At 42.2% G+C, this 20,319-nt stretch overlaps 1 protein-coding gene across 3 annotated transcripts in view; it reads left to right on the forward strand.

Annotated features, from left to right (window-relative positions):
- The window catches only part of SGCD (sarcoglycan delta), a 313,783-nt gene that overhangs the window by 25,025 nt on the left and 268,439 nt on the right, over positions 1-20,319 (forward strand). Inside the window, exon 2 of one of the 3 annotated variants that reach the window (XM_059483993.1) lies at positions 10,174-10,295. The exons of the other annotated variants lie outside the window; for them this stretch is intronic. The gene's annotated coding sequence lies outside the window, so the exon portion shown is untranslated. The remainder of the gene's footprint in view (positions 1-10,173; positions 10,296-20,319) is intronic. 3 annotated transcript variants of the gene reach the window in all.

The raw sequence follows: 20,319 nt of genomic DNA on the forward strand, positions 1-20,319 counted from the left end.
AAAACACAAGGATACTGAATTTAGCCAAGGAGCAACAGGAATTATCACCAGCATTGTTGCTGGGGAGTACAGATGCAGTCTGGCATTTTATCAGCATAATCTTAGTTTCAATTCAATGAATAAAATTTAATATAGGGAGTTTCAAATAGCTGGTGCTGGATTTATACCCAGAGTGCAGGTACATTTAATTTCAGTAAGTACATTGCGCTCCTCCTCATTGTTTGTGTAATTTGGGTGTTAACTGTTGTTTATCCATCAGGGTTTGGTCTTTCAGAGAATTTCTCTGGGAAAAATTATATGTTATGATACTTTCTTCCTGTGTAAGACTCTCCTCAGATGAAAACATGGGTTAGTTTTTGAACTCCTGGTGAAATACCTGGATTTGTCAGATGGGCAGAATTTTGTGCAGTAGCTCATATCAAAGACTGGAGTAATTGTAAATTATTATTCTTATATTTTGTCAATAATTTGGGCTTGGCTGTGGTTAATAAAGGTGTGCTCAGTGCCAAGTGAAGTCAGGATGGTGACGTGCTGGCAGTGCTGTGTGCCAGGCAGGTGAAGGAAGGGGCATGGCATGGCCCAGTGCCCGTGGGGGATTTGCCATCGCTGGTTTAGGGGTGCACGTCTGGATTAACTGGAAGGCAGCTCCAGTCGTGATGCACATATCACAAGCTGAAAACTTGGCTCTGAGCTGCTGCTTGAATCTATTTCCAAATTCACAGTGGTTCTGCAGAGCTCTGAGCCTCACCGGTTTCCCTGGGTGCACAGTTCTGGGTGAGCTCACTTCCTGAGCCAGAGCTGAGCAGATTGCCTGAGGATGAGACACCTGGCTGGGTCTCCTCCAGAGCAAGAGGGCTGAATCCTGGCAAAGCTTCCCTCATCTTCACTGGAGAAAAGTGTTCAGGGAGTTTGCTGCAGTTCTGACCCATCCTTTAAAAGGACAGTCAGAAATAGAGGGAGTCTGCTCACACACACTGGAATCCCAAGCAGAACAGCTGCTCTCTCCTAAAGAAAGGAGAATTGCAGGCCCTGAAGGCAGAGTGGCAGTCTTTAGGAAGGATAACCAGCTTTTGTGTTAGCCATCATCAGCCCAGAGGGGAACAGGTTTTGCAGTTCACCTCCACTTCAGCCACTAGGTATCAATGTATGGATTTAATTGTAGTTCAGTTGATGAGAACATTAACTGAAGAGCCTGTAGGTACAGCTCACACATCTCAGGTTGAAAGAGCACGTTTTGTAAAATTCCCACCTAGCCAGGCTCCTACGTGGTAAGTTCTATAAAAATATTTTTAGACTCTTAAAGACTTCACAGTCCCCTTCATATGTGAGAAAACTTCTTTAAGCAGACCTAATGATGGCTACTCTATGGCACTCTGCTTTCAGTTCTAAATGGCTCAAAAACGTGTTTTAACTGTATTTCATATGTTTTAAATTCATTATTGATACCTTTGAGCATTTTGGAAAAAGACTTTCTCTATAGTGCAGATGGGGAAGAGAAGAAAAATGCCTAATAATGAAGCATTCCTGTGAACCCAGTGACAGTGTGTGGTGCCTGGTTTTGACCTCTTCTAACCCACATCCCTTTGCTTTTATCTTTCTTTTAGATTCTCTACTTTTCTTCAGTAAAGCTCATCACAGGAAGAGCTTTGGAGGAAATCTCTTTTGTAATGCATATCTTTGAGTGGAGGGCTGGGAGGGAAGTGGTGTGGGATGTGTGCCACAGTGGAAGATCAGGCTGGGTTTATACCAAGCTTGCAGTCCTTTTTAACCCTTGTGACTACTGAGTTTCAGAACTCAGTCTGTGTGGGCATCATCCTTGTGTTTAATGTCTCAGCCTGTGAGGGGTTGGAAATTATATGTATTGCTAATTATACTTATTTATGATTGAATGGTGGAGTACTTTTCCCAGTGCATTTACTGCTCTTTGTGTCGTACTGCCATCCATGACAATGATTTTTGTTTCCTTGTGCCAGTTCTTGTCCTGAGCACACTCAGAGATGCTCACTGCCCTTACAATGTCCATGGGACAATTTGTGGAGAAGAGGCCTTGCCCAGAGCTGGTTATTGGCAAAGCCAAACCCCTTCCATTAGGGAATGAATTGTGCAAGTAACTATAGGAACACAGGAAAGCATCATGAGGAAAGGAAAACACTGAGAGCAAAGCTCCCTACTGAGTGCGACCCTGCATTCCCATGAGATGTGTTGGATGCACAGTTATCCTTCAGCCTCCACTGACAGTGTGCTGTGTTTTCAGCTTGCTGAAGATGCTGCTGCATCTCCCAGAGTCCCAGTCAGTGCTCGGGGTCAGTCCAGGAGGGAAGGAGGGAGGTCTGGTGCAGATTTAGGTCCTCACGTAGATCCCAGCCCAAGGGGATCCCTCCTGCACCCTGTGTTTCACCAAGGCCTTTTTGTTAGTGCTGCGCTTTCATTCCCTGCCTTTTGGCATGCTTAAATCAAATTAAAGGCAAGAGCAGAGTTCCAGCAGACTTCTGGTTTAGGTCTGGTCCTTTATCATTTACAGTCTAAAATGCCCTGTAGGAAACTAATGCTTTATGTAGACCAACTGCAGTCCCATTTGCTGCACAGATAATAATAAACTCTGAGATTAGTGAAGGTTCTTTTCTGAATTAAAATATCACTTTGGGGAAAAGCTGTCTTCACTTGCTGTTGTGCACAGTCAGTGTCTTTTCCAGCTTGGATTGCTGCCAGAGCTCTGGCTTAGGGCTTTCTCCTGACCCTTTACAGGTTCTTATTAGTGTTGCTTGGGTTGTGCATGAAGAAACTGCAGAGTGCTGTTTCTGGGGGGTGGGATTAATAAATTATAGTAAGGGAGTGTCCAGCAAAGGTTTGGTTTAATGGGACAGTATTGAGAAATTGAATAATTCTTGAATTGTGGATTGCTTTCTTTTAAGTGTGGCTGTGGTAACTTGTTATGCTAAGAATTCCTTCCTCCCCCTCCTTTTTTGTTTAACATATTCTAGATACTAACACAATTTTCAAACCTAGACCCAGTTCAATGTAACGATTCCTTGGACAAGTATCTGGCCTCTAAAAAAAATAAAACCTTAAACCCCTCTTGTGCTGTTTGACTTGTTAACTGGCCTCACCCCTCTGCTGCTTTCCTGGATCTTTACCCTGGGGCAGTGCTGCAGTTTTGAAGCTAAGAGAACACTGAATGGTTTTTTTTTTTTTCCTTTCTAGAAGAGATGTACCCATCACTGACTGCACAGTCTCTGAATAATGCATGAAAGTTTATTTGCTTGTGTATGGGAGAGATCTTCCCTTCCCATTTAACATTGGTCTTATCCTTCCTCTTGCACGTGGCTCTTGTTCCTCTCCTCTTTTTTGTGCACCTAGCAGGACATGCATTCACTTGCTTTTGGCAGCTGAGGACTTTCCAAGCTCAGTGTGAGATTGGCTTGATACACATTTTTTCTCCATCTTAACATGTTGTGGAGGGCACTGAACCACTGTGGTGGTGTTGAGCAGCACAAGGGGGGCAGATACTCCCTGCAGGGAAATGAGGGAGGTTGAAGAACATCTAAGTGAAGGTGGGAAAGGGCTGTGGCTGCAGGCACTGCCTTCACTGAGATCTGTTATAGTCATTTTGGCCTCGAGACTGATGCACGTTGCAGGCACTGGTACATCCCGAACATCAGATTGATTGACTTCTTGGAGATCCACCTGCATTCCAGCATATGGAACCAGCACCTTTTCATTTAGGTGGCAGTCTTAGCTTCAGTGTGGATGAGGGGAGGCTGTGACTTCAGAGCCAAATGAGTTGGAGAAGCTCTTTTTTAGTATGTGCAGAATTAGTTTGATTGATCATATTTGACACCAGTCAGGGAAGAGAGAGGTATTCAGGCTGAGAGAGCAAGAACACATTCCAAGTTGGTTTTCTCTTCTGTATTCTCTGAATATGATGAATATTTTTTCCCCTCAGCTGTCATAGTCTTCTAATAAATGCTTTCCTTCCATTAAATTTTTAAAAATGAGATTCTCTCTGTAACAAAATCCACAGTTTAAAAATAACTTCTGTGATGTACTTTTATGGTGGCAATTTCAAAGCCTGCTGAGATGGTGCTGCAAGATGCTTCTAATCTAATAATGAAATGTGTATAGCACACATGGAGAATAGAAGAGTAGCTGGAATCAGCTTATTTTTCTTTTCTTGTTTTCTTGCTTCTTCAGCTATTTCTGATATCTTCCCCTTTTAATTGCAGGACAGGGCTGAGGAATGTAGAATTGTAGCTGTCAGAAAAACTAGAAGAAAAGGTCTGTTTCCATAATCTTGCAGCTTCTTCTGTTTCAGAAGCCTGCTGGAATGACTGCAGCCTCTTTTCAGAAAAGAACAGCATAGGCTGCTTCATCTCTAACTGCTGTCAACTGTTTAAGCTTTCCTTTCCCCAGCCCTCACTGAGAACATGTTTTCAGCTCAGCCAGGGATGTTATTACTAACTGATGAACAAACCTGAATACTGAACGTTTGACATTTTTAAAGGTAATAATAGAAACTCTTCATCCAGCAGCTGCTGAGGCCGCTCTGGATGCTGATACCCCATCTGATGGCAGCAGTGAAGAGCCTGTACAGTAGCTCGAGATGAGTGGCTATAAAATGGCAAAAAAGAAGTTTGATTTTCATGACACTCTCATCATTTGTGTCGAGCACACTTTCTTGACTGGGAGACTAAAGGGAGACACATTTCTGCTAATACCTGCACATTCAAAGTGCTGTAGTTTGAAAAACTCTTCTTGCACAAAGCTTAAAATACCACATTAGTGAGAAGCTGTCCAACTAATTGAACAAATTGCATCAACTATTTTTCTTTATTTCTGGAGAAAGAAATATGACAGATAACTGCTTTGGCACAGAGGGTGTTGGTTTGTGGGCAACTTGTAATATTTGGGATGAGCAAAAAGGCTCATTCAAAATTTCTGCATTTAGAAAGGCAATTCATTTAAGGGGAATTAAGCCCCTAACCCCATTTGTTTCTCTGGAAGCACACTCTTATTTCAGAAGCTTTGCTCAATGCCTACAGTGCAGGCTGTGCTGTGGCTGTCACCATTCTGTGCTCTGCTGACTGCAGCACTGACACCTGGCCTCTGGTCCTGTTTGCTTGACCCAAATCTACCACTTCACTTTTTGAATAATTCAATGTATCTGCTAGTTATAGATGTTGAATTTTCTCAAGCTCCCATCTGCAGGAATGGCAGAATTGAATGGAGGAGTCCAGACTCCTTTCGCTCATCCTTGCTGTTTGTGGTGGGACAGCCCAGACCCATGAAGTAGCAAGTGACATTTTTCTCTTCTTGAAAGCAGAATTTACATTGGTTTTGTTGCTGTGGCTTGGTAGGATTTCCTTTAGCTGGGTTACCATTACTTTCCAGACTGCCCCAATTCTCCTCTTGTTTCTTTGGGCTTTGAACTTGACTTTTGCTAAGATCTGCCCTCAAATATGGGATGTTTTCTGCTGGGTGAGGTCCCTTAGCAGAGAACCCTGTCAGCTCTCACTGTGGTGGGAGCAGATCTACCTCAGGGGCTCTGGGTTTAATTGTTGTTTGCACACATTCAGATCTACTGACCCTGCGGCACCCAAGTGTGAAGAGGAATTGAAAGTGTTACACTTGTGCTTGACAATGTGGATTTTCAGTGTGCACCAAAATGAGCTGCTTCTCTGAGAACAGGTGGCATTGGGACGCAGACTCTTAGAAATCCCAATACTTTCTAGGGTGGCTATTTCCCACTTAGTTGTCGATTTGATGAAAACTCCTGTTCTGAGAAACAACTTGATTAGCCACCCTCTTCCAGTATTGTGTAATCCCTTAATCTGTATTAACTTTCATCTGCTGAGATGAAAAGTTTGCAAAGTATTTTGCTGTAGTGACTGGAGTGGTGGTAGGACAGGAAGCTTTTAGATGAATTTCCAAGTGGTTTTTCACCTCTCGTAGAGCCTTGCTGGATGGGTCTGAGGGTCTTTAAGGAAACAAAAGCATTTTCAACTGCCCCATTTTTATTTCTGAAGTGTTTTTCTCAATAAAGCAGTGGGCTGTACATCTATCAATAACATTCTTACATGGAAACAAGTGTTCAGTTGCACCTCAGTTAGAGAGGACAGATCAGCTTTTTTGAGGTTTGCTGCCTCCTGTGACACAATCTGATTTAATTTTGTAACAGCAAAGACTTTCAGTGGTTAATTACATTAACTCTAGGGACCAGCAACTTTGAGGTTGTTAATATATTCAGTAGTATTTATGAGCTTAAATACCCAGAAGGAGCTCAAGTACAAATCCCATGAACCCGTCCACAATGGAAAAAAAAAATCAAAACCATAAAGCCTTGTCTTTGCCTTCTATAAAATGTTCCTTTTGCTGTACTTCTACACATGTCCTAAGCTATTTTTTATATTTAAAATTCATCACTTTACTGAAGTTCCCATGTGACAAAAAATCCCCAAACCAAAACAAAAAACAAAGAATTAATCCTAGACATCAGGGTAACAAATCTGAAGGATTAATACGTATTTCTGAATTTCAAGCTTTATAATTCAACATTTGTAGTTTATGTCATACTCTTTTTCCTGGCCAGATTGAACATTTTTATTCAGCAACTGCTCTCAGAGTAGGATTTGCTGAGCACTTTCAATAATAGTGACACTATTTTATTTCTGCCCTGGTGTTCTGGGACCACATTTGGTGTTGGAGGCCACATCTTCCTGGAATTTTATACAAGAAGCAACAGAAAAGAACATTTATCTAACAGAGCCACAACTTCACTGCCAACTAAAAAAGAAGAGCCAACAGATTCTAACTTAGAGTAAAAGTCAGCTGTGAACAGAGGCAAATATTCCCCCAGGCACAGGGCATCTCTCTGAAGAGGAATTGTTGAAAATGCAAATGGCTGCAGGAGAGTTCAGTGCGATTGCTTCGTGTTCCACAGGCACTGTGGTTTCCTGTGCCCCAGGTCAGCTCTCAGGAGATGAGCAGCCAAGAGTTCTGATTTCTGGAAGACCCGTGGCAGCTTTTCACATGCCATCTTCAAACCGCTCCCGTTTGCTTTGCAGGCAGAGTCACTCTTGTGAAGGATTCCTTCAGGGGCCTGGGTTACAAATGTGAGCGTGGCCCCCTTGTGCAGCCTGGCAGCACAGGGCACATACTAGAGAAGAAGAAAAGCAAGTTTTATTATTATTATTTTTTTTCTTTTTTTTTCTTTTTTTTCTCCAAGCTCAGAGCTGTCACATTAGCTCTTCCAGTTGTGAAGGCATCCTTGACAGGACATCACATCTTAATAATGCCAAGCATCATCTTCACCATAGCTCTTAAAAGTAGGCAGGGGCTCATAATCAGTTCAGACTCCATTGGGAGGCCGTCAGCTGGATGAGGAACAATTGACCTTTCAGGAAGAGCTGTACAATTAGAGAAAAGAGAGGTAAAAGTACAGACAAGATAGAGTGAAATTGGAAAGCAGCATATTTGTATCAGATAAGAACAAGAGGGTGCTGGGATATAGGTTCTCTCCATCTTCAGATGGAGAAAATACATCCAAAATCTACTTTTTAGGAGGTGAGTTCACCACAACTGTGTGCTCAGAAGAGTGTGATAAAATTAATGACTGTCCTTCAGTTTGGTGCTAAATCCATGTGCCAGTGGAGGAACCAGTCAGACACGCACAGCACCATTAAACTCCCTCTTCTTAGTGGCTTAACTTGACAAAACAGTTTCCCATGTCCCTGCTTCACATCCCAGGCAATCTAGAATTTTACTGAAAATTGTTATTAAATTTTGTGTCTCTATTTCTTGCTCAGGAGAGGAGGCAAATGAGGACAGATTTAGGGAGGATGAGCACGAGGAGATCAGAGTCAAAGCACGGGAAGCTGAAATTTGGAGTCTCCAGTTAAAAGACTCTCAGGTTTTGCACAACATAAAGGCCAAAATGCTCTGACCTGAGCAGAGGCCATTGATCTCTTTCAGAGTCTGTTGTGGTCCTGGGCTGGAAAGAGAAAAGGCAGGAGAAGCAAACTGGCAGCAGAGTCTTCCTGATTGGCAAGAGTGATTCCACCAGCAGTACTTAATGAGCAGAAAAATCATTGATTAGCTTAGGGTAGTGGGCAGAATAGAGAAGAAAAACTCTTGAAATAAGACTTAGAGCAAACTGTTTGCAAGATACCATTAAAGTGTCTGGTTTTTGATCCTAAACTTGAAGAAAGTAAAGGAAAGAGATACTTTGAACCAGTGATCTGATGCCTTGAAAGATTTCAAGTTGAAGTGGAGGGGCAGAGTGGCACAGATGGAGAGAGGTACACAAATACTATTCATGACATTTTATCTCAAAATGTCAAGTGCTAAAGCTCTGGAAATATGCTTACATGGTAGAGGCAGCACTGCATAATTGAAGGCCCATGAGAGTTAAGGAAATCTGTACTTTCTGGCCTTTATTTGTTTAAAAATAAAAGCTTTGTCAACACTGTATGTACTGCTGAGTACATACGGCACTAAATCTCAGTGCAAAGTGCTGAGGTTTCAGGGACTGAGCAGAGATGTTCCCTATGGTACCTTTCCCTTTGATCTCAGAGACTGACCTTTGGCAGCCTTTGCCCTTACTTTACATCTGTAAAGTCCTTTCCTGAATTCCTGGGTACAGGCACTGATGCCATTTTGCTCTGGAACAAGGGAATATATGTGTTGAATTGGTGTCTGTAAAAAATGGTGAAAATGTTCATATGTTTAGTTGGTATGCGTAAAAAACGGTGAAAATGCTCATGTGTTGAGTTGGTATATGTAAAAAATGGTGGAAATGCTCATCTTTATTTTTATCACTGAGGAAATGTGCATCACTGAGTGTTGAAATGTTAAACCAAGAAGTCTTGAAGGGTCCTTTCTCAGCAGTCTCTCCCAGAGACAAATTAGTCTTTTGCTTCTTCAGCTCTTTTGTAGCCCCCAAAAATGTGTCCACGTTTCTACAGGAGTGCCCTTGGGTGGGTCTGGCCTGGAAATTGGTTCTGGGTATTCCCCACCCAGTCATGTTTTCCCAAGACTTTACTGACCCTTGCTTCGCTCTTGGCCTGTACCTCCCCTCCAGAAACGTCGCGGGGCTGTCGGCAGGAATCCTGTGCCAGAGCAGCAAACACGCGGGCTGCGCTTGCCTGCTCTTGGAGGGCAGCCTGTTCGTGTCAGCTGCATTAGAAGGATTGTTCCAGAACAGTTCATCCATGTGTAAATTTTCCCCTCTGGTTCTGCCAAGGCTGAGGAGGAGCTCGGGGAGATCTGCTGGCAACAGCGCCCGCGGCTCTTCGCTCCACCCAATTTGTCCAAGGTGCTGGAGGTCAGAGAGCAGCAGATAATGTAATTTGCTTGTCTGAACCAGTTCTTCTGCCTTGTTTAGTGTAGCTGGGGAGTTTTCATGCTGTGAACCGAACTTCCAGGGATAAAAAATATTGATACTGCAGAATTTAAATGGGAGAACCCACCCTGCAATTCGCTTTATGCAGATAAAAATGGGGACAGAACTTGTTGCAGGCTCTTCCCTTTGGAAGCTCTTCAGCATTATGAATCACATGTAGACTTTGCAGTGGGCCTTCCTGGTTGTTTACCTTGAGATAATTGCACACCATGGGCTATTTTTTCCCTCTTTTTTGAGGAAGGTACTGTGGGAGTTACTTTGGTTTCTTTGAATTTGACCTTTGTCAGCTTTGGAGGAAAAAAATACGTTTTCTGTTAGTCAAAGTAAATTAGGTGTATTCATTAGAGTAACTCAGAGGATTAAGCACAATTACTGGGTTTTTTTTCCTTAGGGTAATGATTTAATTGCTTTGATTTTGTTTTGTTCATATCCTGAGGAAAAAAAACATTATGATAGTAGAAGAAAATGCCTTTAACTATTCTTTCCCATGCAGTGTGTGCTTCTGTATGCCTGGAAGAACTTGCCTTATGCTAACCTTGTCCTTCTAGTGCTCTACTTAAAAATTTCCCTTCCTAAAATTTATGTGTGGTTGTAGGTGTAGGTGTCTGTGTATATATGCCAACACACAAAAATAAAATACATTATACAAGCATACATAAATACATGTTTACATAAAAATATTTTTGAGTGTGTGTCTATATATGTACACACACATATAAAAATAAAATAAATGCTGGCTCTCCCTTTAACTTTGAAAGTATTTTGTTTTCTTTCAGCTCCAGCAAACTGGATTGAATTACAACTGAATTGAATGCACTTCTACAGCACCTTCCCTCAGGGATCTAAACCAATTTTCTCACCATTGCTAAATGCTGAACTTCCCCTGTCCCCTCACAGAGTAAGTAGGATGCTGCTATCTGAGCTCTAGGGTAGGAAAATTAGGAAAAGTGTTGAATGCAACATACTGGAAAGGAAAGTGATAAGATATTTCGCTCTTGGTTTTGAATATTGTTGTGTGTTCACACAGTTGTACTTTTCTGGGTAAGTGAAGCTTTGCAACATGTAACCTTAATATGGGAAAAGGAAGGACAATATTCACCCTGTAGCTGTGTGTTTGGTCACAGCTTTAGGATGGAGTAGGAAGGAACAGTAAAAGGTGTTTTTGAGAAATATGGAGTGTGTTTCTGATTTGACCCCTGATCTGTCTTAACTTGACCAGCCACACTGTGGGTTCCAGCTTCTGAAAAAAGGCATTTAGAAGTCAATTCAGGGAGGAGAGGGGAAGAAAACAGCTGCAGTTCTCAGGTGCTTGTCCATTGTAACCCCTGGCCAAGGCCAAGGGAGCTGCTCTGCTCCTACATCAGATCTGATGCAGAGGGTTCAATATAAGGTGACAGGGACAGAAGATTTGCCTCCGAGAATTTTTTCTTTTCAGTTTCTTGCACGGCCATTCTGTGTGTTAAACAAACAAAGGGAGAGTGTGATGATATTCATCATCCTTTGGTGATTCCTCAGTGGTTGTGTTCCTAATAAACTGTAAAAAGAAAGCTGACTGCAGGAAGGTTGGTGGCTAGGTTAATATACACTGTAGTGGAGTCATTTAAAATAATCCAAGCAAAGAGAGGAGATTTATATAAAAGTACATTTCCATTACTTGTGCCTCTGGCACAGTAATGTCTCATCTAGCATAGCAAAAAGCTAACAACATTATTCTTGTTTCTCTTTGTAACATCCATAGCCCTTAGTACTGCTATCCTTTGTTAATTTTCCAAAGACTAGTTGTTAATTAAGAGACACATTTGACTCAAAGGCAAGTCTTGACTGAAAAGAGCTCAGAGAACATGGCAGGAGTCTGGTGTTTTGGGGTTTTAAAATTATTTTTAAAACAACATCTAATTTTGAGCATTTCAAGATCCAGTTAAAATTTTGATGATTGGGATCCAAGCTCCTGTCGATGTCTTGATGGCAATGGCATTTGGTGTCTTTTTCTTAGATAGAACAGTAGGACAGGTCTGATTTTTGGACAGGTGAAAGAAGTCCACTTTAAAGCAAGGAAAGCAGACTACAAGTACAGTTAGGTTTTTGTTTCCTTCTTCCCCCTTCTTTCCCCAGAAGACTCAAGATCAGTCATTGAACACCACAGGTATGGCAGCACATTTAAACCCACTTTCTTTTACATTTTTTGTAAGGTCTTAGCACCTGGTGAGCACAAAAGTAGAGTTACTACTTAGCAAAGTCTGGCTACTTGCTTTGGTACTGAAATAGAAGCAGCTTTCTTCTAAAAATCAATCCCAAAGGGCCAAGACTAAAGTGTTTTGTATTCCCATTACTTTGAATGGAAATTTTTCCTTACTAAGGAGTTTGGCATTGGGATTGCTCAGAGAGCCAGGCACTCCTTTTATGTAGGTCCATTAATTTCGATTCTGCTAAATGTGTATTCCTAATTGCAATAAGTCAATGCACCTAAAGAGATCAGAGGAAGGAACTGATCCAGAAGGGGGAAAGCTTGTTACTGTGTGCTTTGAAGCTGTGAGATTGAGTGACCACATCATCTTGGCTGTGACTTCCAGGTGGGTAAAGTGAATGTATGGCTTTTAAGAGATACATGGTGTAATTGATGATTAATCAGGGCCCTTTGTTTTGCACAACTTTCAATTCTGCAGTCAAGCCTTGTGTGTATAATGAATGGTTTTTATTTTCTTTCTTCTGCAACTTACCTTTGCTGACTGCACCTCTCTGCTCCTGGTGTCTGTAAGCTCTAATAAATTGAGGAGTTTAGGCAGACAGTTCCTTAGGCAAGAGCTCTCCCCTGGCTGGTGATGCTGGTGAGACCTGCCTAGACTATAAAAGGCTCAGAAAAGGGGACAAGCTTTTGGCTGGAAGGCATAAAGGAAGTGGAACAACTTTTACATCCCTCCTTCATCTCTTTTCTTGGATATTTAATTGGCATTAGGAAACAGAGCAGGCCATTAATAAACAAAAAATAAGTACTGTTTGAGTCAGAGATACCCTTAGGAATTCTCCTGTTGGTAGTGCTTGTACCGATGTTATGAATTCAAAGATATTTAGTGTTTTTTAGAAAGACCTTAGCTGTCAGAGTGGTGTGATAAAGCAAAAATCTGAGCTCTCATCCTCAAAAGATGCTTGCCCATGTATTTCGGGAGAACAGACTGAAGATCTGAAGCTTTGGATTTGAGTGCACAAACAGAGCTCACCAAGCGAATATAAAGACCCCCACAGCTTTCATTCCTTTGGTGTTACTGTCTTGAATAAATATCCAGAAAGTACTGGCTTATAATTTTGTGTTTATTAAGAAAATATATCTTTTCACCAGCCCCTGTTTCCTTGCTCTCAAAAGCCTGCTTGAGTCATCATACTTAATGCCATAATATTGCAGGTCAAATAAGAGATTCTGTATAACACAGTCCATTGTCATTTTCCAGGCAGTATTTGCATCAAGCCAACAGCTTTCAGTTGACTGGAGAACTTGTTGTTTTTTTTTTTTCTGTGTTTGCCTAGAGACTTTTCCCTTGAAAACATGGTCAACAGCTGCTTCTCTCTTCTGTTTATTGTTTCTCCCCCTTCCCATTTTTTAGTGTTGTCTCCTGGCTAGAGCCTGTGACTTGAAAAGGAAAGGGTCAAAGGGATGGGGATGGCTGGACTCCAAATCCTCACAGAATTACAGCTCTGTGGTCATGGGAGGAAGAGTCATGCTGCTCCCTTCATCTTTACAGAGGAGAGAGGATTCACTTAGAACCAGAAAACGGTTTGGGCTGAAATGGATCTTAAAGCTCATCTTACTCCAACTCCCACGCCATGGACAGGGACACCTCCCACTATCCCAGGTTGCTCCAGCCCTCTCCAGCCTGGCCTTGGACACTTCAGGGATCCAGGGGCAGCCCCAGCTGCTCTGGGCACCCTGTGACCCCTCACAGGGAAGGATTCTTCCTTTTCAGCTAAACCTGTCCTCCTTCAATTGAAAGCCGTTACGCCTTGTTCCATGGCTATTTGCCCTTTTCCAAAGTCCCTCTCCAGCTCTCTGAGTCCCTTTAGGCACTGAAAGGGGCTTGAAGGTGCCCCCAGGGTCTTCTCTGGCTGAACAACCTCAGCACTGTCAGCCTGTTTTCACAGCACAGGTGCTCCAGCCCCTGAGCATCTTTGTGGCCTCCTCTGGACTGAGTCCAACAGGTCCCTGTCCTCCTGTGTTCCAGAGTAACCATTTCTAGACAGGACAGATCAATTTAAGTTTCTATCCTGTTACCACATGTTATTTTTAGTATGCCATCCAAAAAAAACAGATTACAAACTAAATCGAGGGAATGGCAGTGGCAAAAATTAGAACCTGGTGGTTGAGTCTGTCACAACATCCCTGCCTTTTTCTCCTGCTGCACAGGGAAGGGAAAACACTCCTTGTTCATGGAGGAATGGTGAGAAAGGATGGGCTTCAATTGCAGCAAGTGAGATTTACTTTTGTGACAAAAACTTTCTAGGATGAAATATACCATTAGATTGCTTATGGGGGTTGTGGCAATTCCATCCTTGCAGGTCTTTAAGAATATGTTAGAAAAACATCTGTCAGGAATGATAGCTGTGGAGCTGCTCCTGCTCTGGGGTATGGAGGTGGACTAGATAACCTCTGGAGATCCCTTTCAGCCCTGTTTTCTATGAGCTCTAATCCAGGACTTTTCATTACTCATCCCTTGAAGCCCCAAAGGTGACAGTACTATCACACTTCATTTTTACCTTCACACAGTCTTTTTTGCTGGATGGTTTTTACTCATTCAGTGGTCTGGCTTCAGTTACATTTGTCATATGATTCCCTTACTGCCTCTATGTATTAATTTTTTTTTTTTTCAGTCCATGCCCTTTAGGCCTTTTGTCTGTGTTTTTTAAATGGATCTCACTAACTTTGAAACTTTCTGAAAGAAAAAGTTGCTGAAAACTTAGATTTTTTTTTTTTAAATCTGAGATTTCAAATTAGACAAAATCAGTTAAAGCTGCTGTTAGCTAATGTCATGTTCAGTGCTGCAGCAGACACAGGAATGGGAACTGGTTTTGCTTTGTTGAAGTGAGATAAATGTGAACAGGAGCAGATGAATGAGGTGGGAGCTGCCCAGGACAGAGGCTATTCTGCTTGTTTGTCCAGGGCTTGGAACAGCGTGGCCCTGAGCTGTGAGTGAAGAGCTGCTCTAATCACCCTGTTTATGATGGGAAGCACTCAGGGGACCAGGTACATGTGTGCAGTGTGCAGGAGGAGCTGCTGTAAGGTATAAAAGAACTGAGGTTTGGGCTTTGAAGTGATAATCTGGTGATTTAGGGGTGATTTAAAAACACAGTAAATTAAAAGATAACCAAACCAGTGTGATCCTGTAAGTGCTGGGTTTTTATTCAGGAGTCATAGTGGCAGTAAATCCCTGCACAGTCCTCCCTCTCTGACACAGCTGGGCATTTCACAAGCTGGTGTGAAACAGTGTGTTCCCATTATATTTGCCCTTTTTCATCTCTTCCTGACATGGAATTAAATTTATTCTATTATTGGTGTGTGATGATTTTTAAGCGGTTTCCTTGCAGGTTTGTTTTGGGGATTCCCCGACTCTCAAATTTAGATTGGTAAAGTGGAAGATTTCACAATAAAAACGAAGGTGTCAGGCTGGAGGTAAACAAACATCCTGCTTTATTTCATTGTAGTCTTCCAGTTCAGCTCCAGGGTGCCTTGATCTGTGAAACAGCTGTGCTAATTCTGCCTGTGGCTGGGTGCAATTGCTCCAGCCAGAGCTGGGCAGGGGAAGGTGCTTGGAGCACTCCCTGCTCTGGGTTTGGAGAGAAGCTCCAAACAACTCCAGATATGCTCAGGACATTTTGCTCCTTCCCACAGCTGCCCACATCTTCCTTGGCCCTTTTGTTGGCCTTCTTCATCTTCCTCCCTGGCTTAAACTGACGCTCAGAAGATGAGAAATCCCTGGGAGGGTTCTGCACAGGGTGGTGATTCAGTTGGGTGTTTTATGTTCCCCTGAATGTTTGATGTCCTTCCATGGCTGTGAATTGGCAGCAGTGGAGCAGAGGGGCAGTGCCATGTGGGGTGTGACAGGCACACAGCTGCCTTGGGACACCCATGCTGTTTAACTTGGGTAATAATATTTAAATCATCATAGCAACCCTTCCTCCTCTGGACTTCCATTAAAGTTTCCTAATCCAGTTAGTGTTATTTTTCTGAGGAGCTTACTTTTTTTTTGTAACTAATTATTTTGGGCTCAGCTGTATGTTCTGAGTTCTGTTTGTTTCATGGCTGGATTTGATGCATTCTCTTTAATTATGCACTTTTAACATAAAAAAAAGGAGAAAACTCACTTTGGTCGCTCTGGGCTGCAGGAGTTGACGTGTTTGCTTCAATCTGCCTGCTCCCTCTAAAGGCTCTGGACCCCTTCAGCAAAGTTATGAAGGCAGAATTGGAAAAGCTTCTCTTTATGGAAACTCTGATTAATTTTTTTCAAGGGGTGACCAGAGCTGCTGTGTTACAGAACTGTCAAATACCCTGTGTACAGAAGCTCTGTCATCTGAATTTCAAAGTCAGAGCCATATTTTGAGAGACTTGCCCTTTTCATCCTATCTGGTCTGTGGGGGTGTTGCTGTGACTGAGCCCTGTTTGGCCATGTAAAAGCAGCCTGCCAGGCTTCCTTTGCCAGGGACTTTGAGTTTAAATATATTTCAGGCCTTTAAAAAGGTCACTCAAGGCTGCCAGCCAGAGCCTGTGTCTTAATTTGGTGCTGTTAAAATCAGAGAAAAATAAAATCCGCAATTTTGGCTGGAGGGCAGGAAATGGTGGAATTATCAGAGGCTTTATAAAGTGCAGAATATGCTCTTGTTGCAGATTTCTGCTGTGTCTGAGGGGAGCAGGAGGGTCCCTGGGCAGCAGGAAGGCTGCTCAGGCACTGCTATGAACTTTGGGCTCCACCGTAGGGGTCTGATTGCTGCTGTGGGACATGAAGCAGCTGCTTTGCTTTGCTTGCTGGAAGTCAGGATCACGTTTTTACCCTGGCTGTTCAGTGGTGTGTCTTTCCAGGTGATTTGTACCTGGCTGTTCAGGCTCCCCACTGCTATTTATTTGGGTTTTTGCTCTGCAGCAAGGCGAAGCGGAAGCAGGAGTTGTGTGGAGGTTTGGAGTCTGGATTAGGGATTATTGCACTGCTGGCTGTGCCTGGTGGGGAAGGGGAAAAGCTGAATTTAAGGTCTCAGTGGCCCATTCCCACCCTCTACTGATGACCCCAAAAATCCCCATCTTTCTCTTGCTCTGTATCACCTGATATACTTAATTGCCCTACTGAAAAAATCGTGTGGACTCCTACTAGGCTAATAGGTTTGTTGCTCCTTAATTCCTACTTGTATCCTTCAGTTTGTTCTCTTATTTGTAGTCCAACATGGGTTCTTTTAAGAGTGGAAGGAGCTGACATCAGCAGTTTGGAGAGCCAAATAAAAGATTTCTTATAACAGTAATCAGCCTGGCTGATTTCCCAGCAGCATCCTGGCCTGCCAGGGTGTGGAACAGCCAGCATAGGGACAGAGGCTCTTTTTCCACACTTGGGCCTAATTTAATAATACTTTGTTGAATTGCATTACAAGTTTGAGTCTGGGTTTTGACTGCTATCTTGGAATGTGTTTTTTTTTTTTTTTTTGTGATCTGGATAATTTTATATTTGTTTGGAGGGATTTAATTTTGTTAGCATCTTTACCAAATAATCTGATGAATGTGAAAAGCAGCTTTAATGTGATTTCTCATTGATTATTTTAATATAAAAGTTCTGTGAATTGAAGGGAAATAACTTTGTGCTCACTTGCCATTTTATAAGCAGAACTTAGTTTTAATCCTGTAGGTTTTCAAAATTGAATCAGCAGAAATTGTAGAAAGTATGTTTACATTCACTTGCTATCTTACTAATGGATTTCAGCTTTAATCTCTCTGATTTTCCAAATTGTTTCAGCAAAAATGATGTCACCAGGATTTGGTTAAAGCATTCAGCTTCAGCTTAGCTCTTTTCTAATGTGTTAGATTTTCATATGCCAGTGCAAAAAAAATTAACAATATTAACCTCTTACTAGATCCTTATTTCTTAAAGTACTTTGAAAGCTTTGTGTTAAGTTTACTGGGATTTTTTTTTTAAATTAAAATCTTGGCTGCTAGTAAAACATACATGCCAATTTCTAGTTAATTGCTGCATTAGTTCTGAAGTCATAAATCAAGTTGGAAAGTAAATTTGGTATCTTGTATTAGGCAGCAAAAATAGTTGTTGCAGTAGGAATGCTGTCTGCTAATTCACTTGTCTCCTTTTAGCTAATCCCTGCATTTATTCATATTGTGCATTTTGGCTAGGTGATACAATAATGACTGGAATGCCTTCTCCCCCTTCTACAGGCTGGTTTCTGTGGAACAGGTATTTGTCCCAAACAAGAGTCAGATGAGTAAATAAGCCTTTAGGGCAAGCAGATAGGACTATGAATTTATTTCTATTATTCTTGTTTTTAAAAATGTCTTTAAGATTTTCTTCTCGTTTAATTTTTATTTCTTCTTCAATAATGCAAGGGGCATTAGTAACAAAAAAGTTGACTGGAGTGTGATTTTTTTTTGATAGAGTTATACAGACCTAAAATGATAATCTCAGGTGAGGTAGTGGGTCTGCATCAGTATATTTTGACTGAAAAAGGAATAAAACTACTTGCACTTCAATTTAGAGTGAAGCACCACAAGTCCTCTCTTCCGCTGTATATGTGCTGGGCTCCCCAGATCACCTCTTAAAATCCTGAAATTGCAGCTCTGTGTGTGGCTCCTGTGCTGTCACTGAGCTGTGAGCACCAGTGCCAGGGTCCCCTCTCTTGGAGGGGATTATAGAATCAAAGTTGGAGAGCACTGCAGTATTAACATGGTACTATTTTAGGAGCAGAGGGAAAACCAGTGGTAGGTGAGCTGCTTAGAGGGGCTTTTTATGCAGCTGAGGCTGAAAAATGTCTGAGAATTTTGGTGAGAGATACAAGTTGTGTTTTGCATGCAGGGAGCAGCACCACCCCTGATGCTGTAAATCTTTGAAGTCCAACGCTCCCCAGCACCCAGGTGTGCTTTCAGCTGGCTTTGCTATTACCAGAGCAGAAACCAATAAAACTCTGCCAACTCCCGAGAGGGACTTGAGGAGATTTCTAGGAGCACATTTCATGTCTCCCACGCAGTCACGTTGTGGGGATGGTGCAGCTAAATGCCTGTGCCTTGCTGCTGCTGCTGGCTTTGTGCAGGGCTGGCAATTGCCTTCCTTGCATCCCCTCCTGGGAGCCATCCCCTCCGTGTGCTGCCTTGCTCTGAGCTCAGTGCAGCAGCCTCTGTGCTGCCCTGGAGCTCTGCCCTTGCTCTCCTCATCACCCTGAGTTCTGCCTCTCCATTAGCAAGTTGGATAAGGAGGACAATAATATAATGGGGCAAAATGTTCCCAAGTGAGCATCTCAGTTCTTGCAGAAGGTGTGGAAGGGAGGGGTGAGTGCTGGCACCCACGGGAGTGTGAGGCAGAGAGGAGCAGGGAGTGGGAGCAAGGTCAGGTGAAGCTGAAATGGTTTAAGTGTGTGCTTTCAAAAGGAAATCATCATTCTGGAGGTAAAATTTACCACTTAGGCTAAAAGTTTATGTGAGCTCTTGCAAGCTGTAACAATATCCTGCCCTTTATGAAGGCTGCCACCACTTACTGAGGTGAGATGCTGAAAGCATCCCTTAAGTGGCTGCTGGAGAAGTCAGTGCTGTAAACATCAGCGAGGTCAGGCTGCTGACCTTCACAAAGAGTTTTCCTTTCTGGAGGAGTAACTCCTGAAAAGGCAGTTTGCTAACGAGATTTCGGGTGTTTTATAGTGTGCAGTGTCCATAATTTTGTAAAGGGCCTCTCCCTGCTGCAGACACACCCTTTTTCATCCAGCGTGCATGGGAGAGGTGGATCAGCACCTTTTAAAATATTAGTTTGGAAAATATGTAGCGCAGGTGTAAAAGTCTGTGAAAAGATTAAAGAGGAATTATTTGGGGGAAGGAAAAGATGACAACTTTGTGGCCAAAAGGAGAATGTGACTTGGTAACATTTTGAACATTGTGAGTCCCTGCAGGTAATCAGTTTTGTGAAGGTTTCATTATATGACACAACTCACTACACGGCTGAGCTTAATGTAGTAATAGATCAGTGTTCTTTCTTTCAGGTAGTGATGCTATTTAAGTAGAACATTCATTATATCATGATAACAGAGATCCTCAAAGAGCTAAATAATTGAACCCTGGTGCTGGAAAAACAGTGAATACACATTGCAGTTTTAAAGACTGTTATTGTGGAAAGCCACCTAATTGCATTCTGCTGCAATTAATAATCATCTTAATGGCTTTGAATATTTATGAATATATAAAAATAAATAAGAAAATACACAGGCCAGGATAAAAATTTGGTTCATAAGATTTTATTGCTGGAAAGTAATTAAGCATGCCTCTAATCACAGCATCATTTTTCATCGTGGGTAGGTTTGGGTGGAATGGGAAAGTTTGGAAAAAGAAAATGTGACTGTTCCATAAATAAGCTTGTATGAAAGATTTCATATCACAGATATTAAAAATCAGGCACCTGCTTGTTTCTTATTTCCCTGCCATTGCCTGTTTTGATACTCTGAGTATGGAAGGGGATCACTTTTCATCCCTGTTTCTCTGTGAGATGGGTGGTGAAGCTTTTAGCTTCCATCTTCTGGTCTGTATTGAACAGGAGGTCACAATGAAAGATTACAGCAGCCTTTCCTGGCCTTTAAACAAATACTAATAATGTCTGAGGTTTTGAGACTAAAATTTGTCTCCTGGGCATGCAACTAAAATCACAGGATAAGAGCACAGAGAATATTGCTTGAAGTTTTGGCCCAAATGGAATTCC

The sequence above is a fragment of the Ammospiza nelsoni genome, chromosome 16, assembly GCF_027579445.1.
Source record: "Ammospiza nelsoni isolate bAmmNel1 chromosome 16, bAmmNel1.pri, whole genome shotgun sequence".
Taxonomy (NCBI): Eukaryota; Metazoa; Chordata; class Aves; order Passeriformes; family Passerellidae; genus Ammospiza; species Ammospiza nelsoni.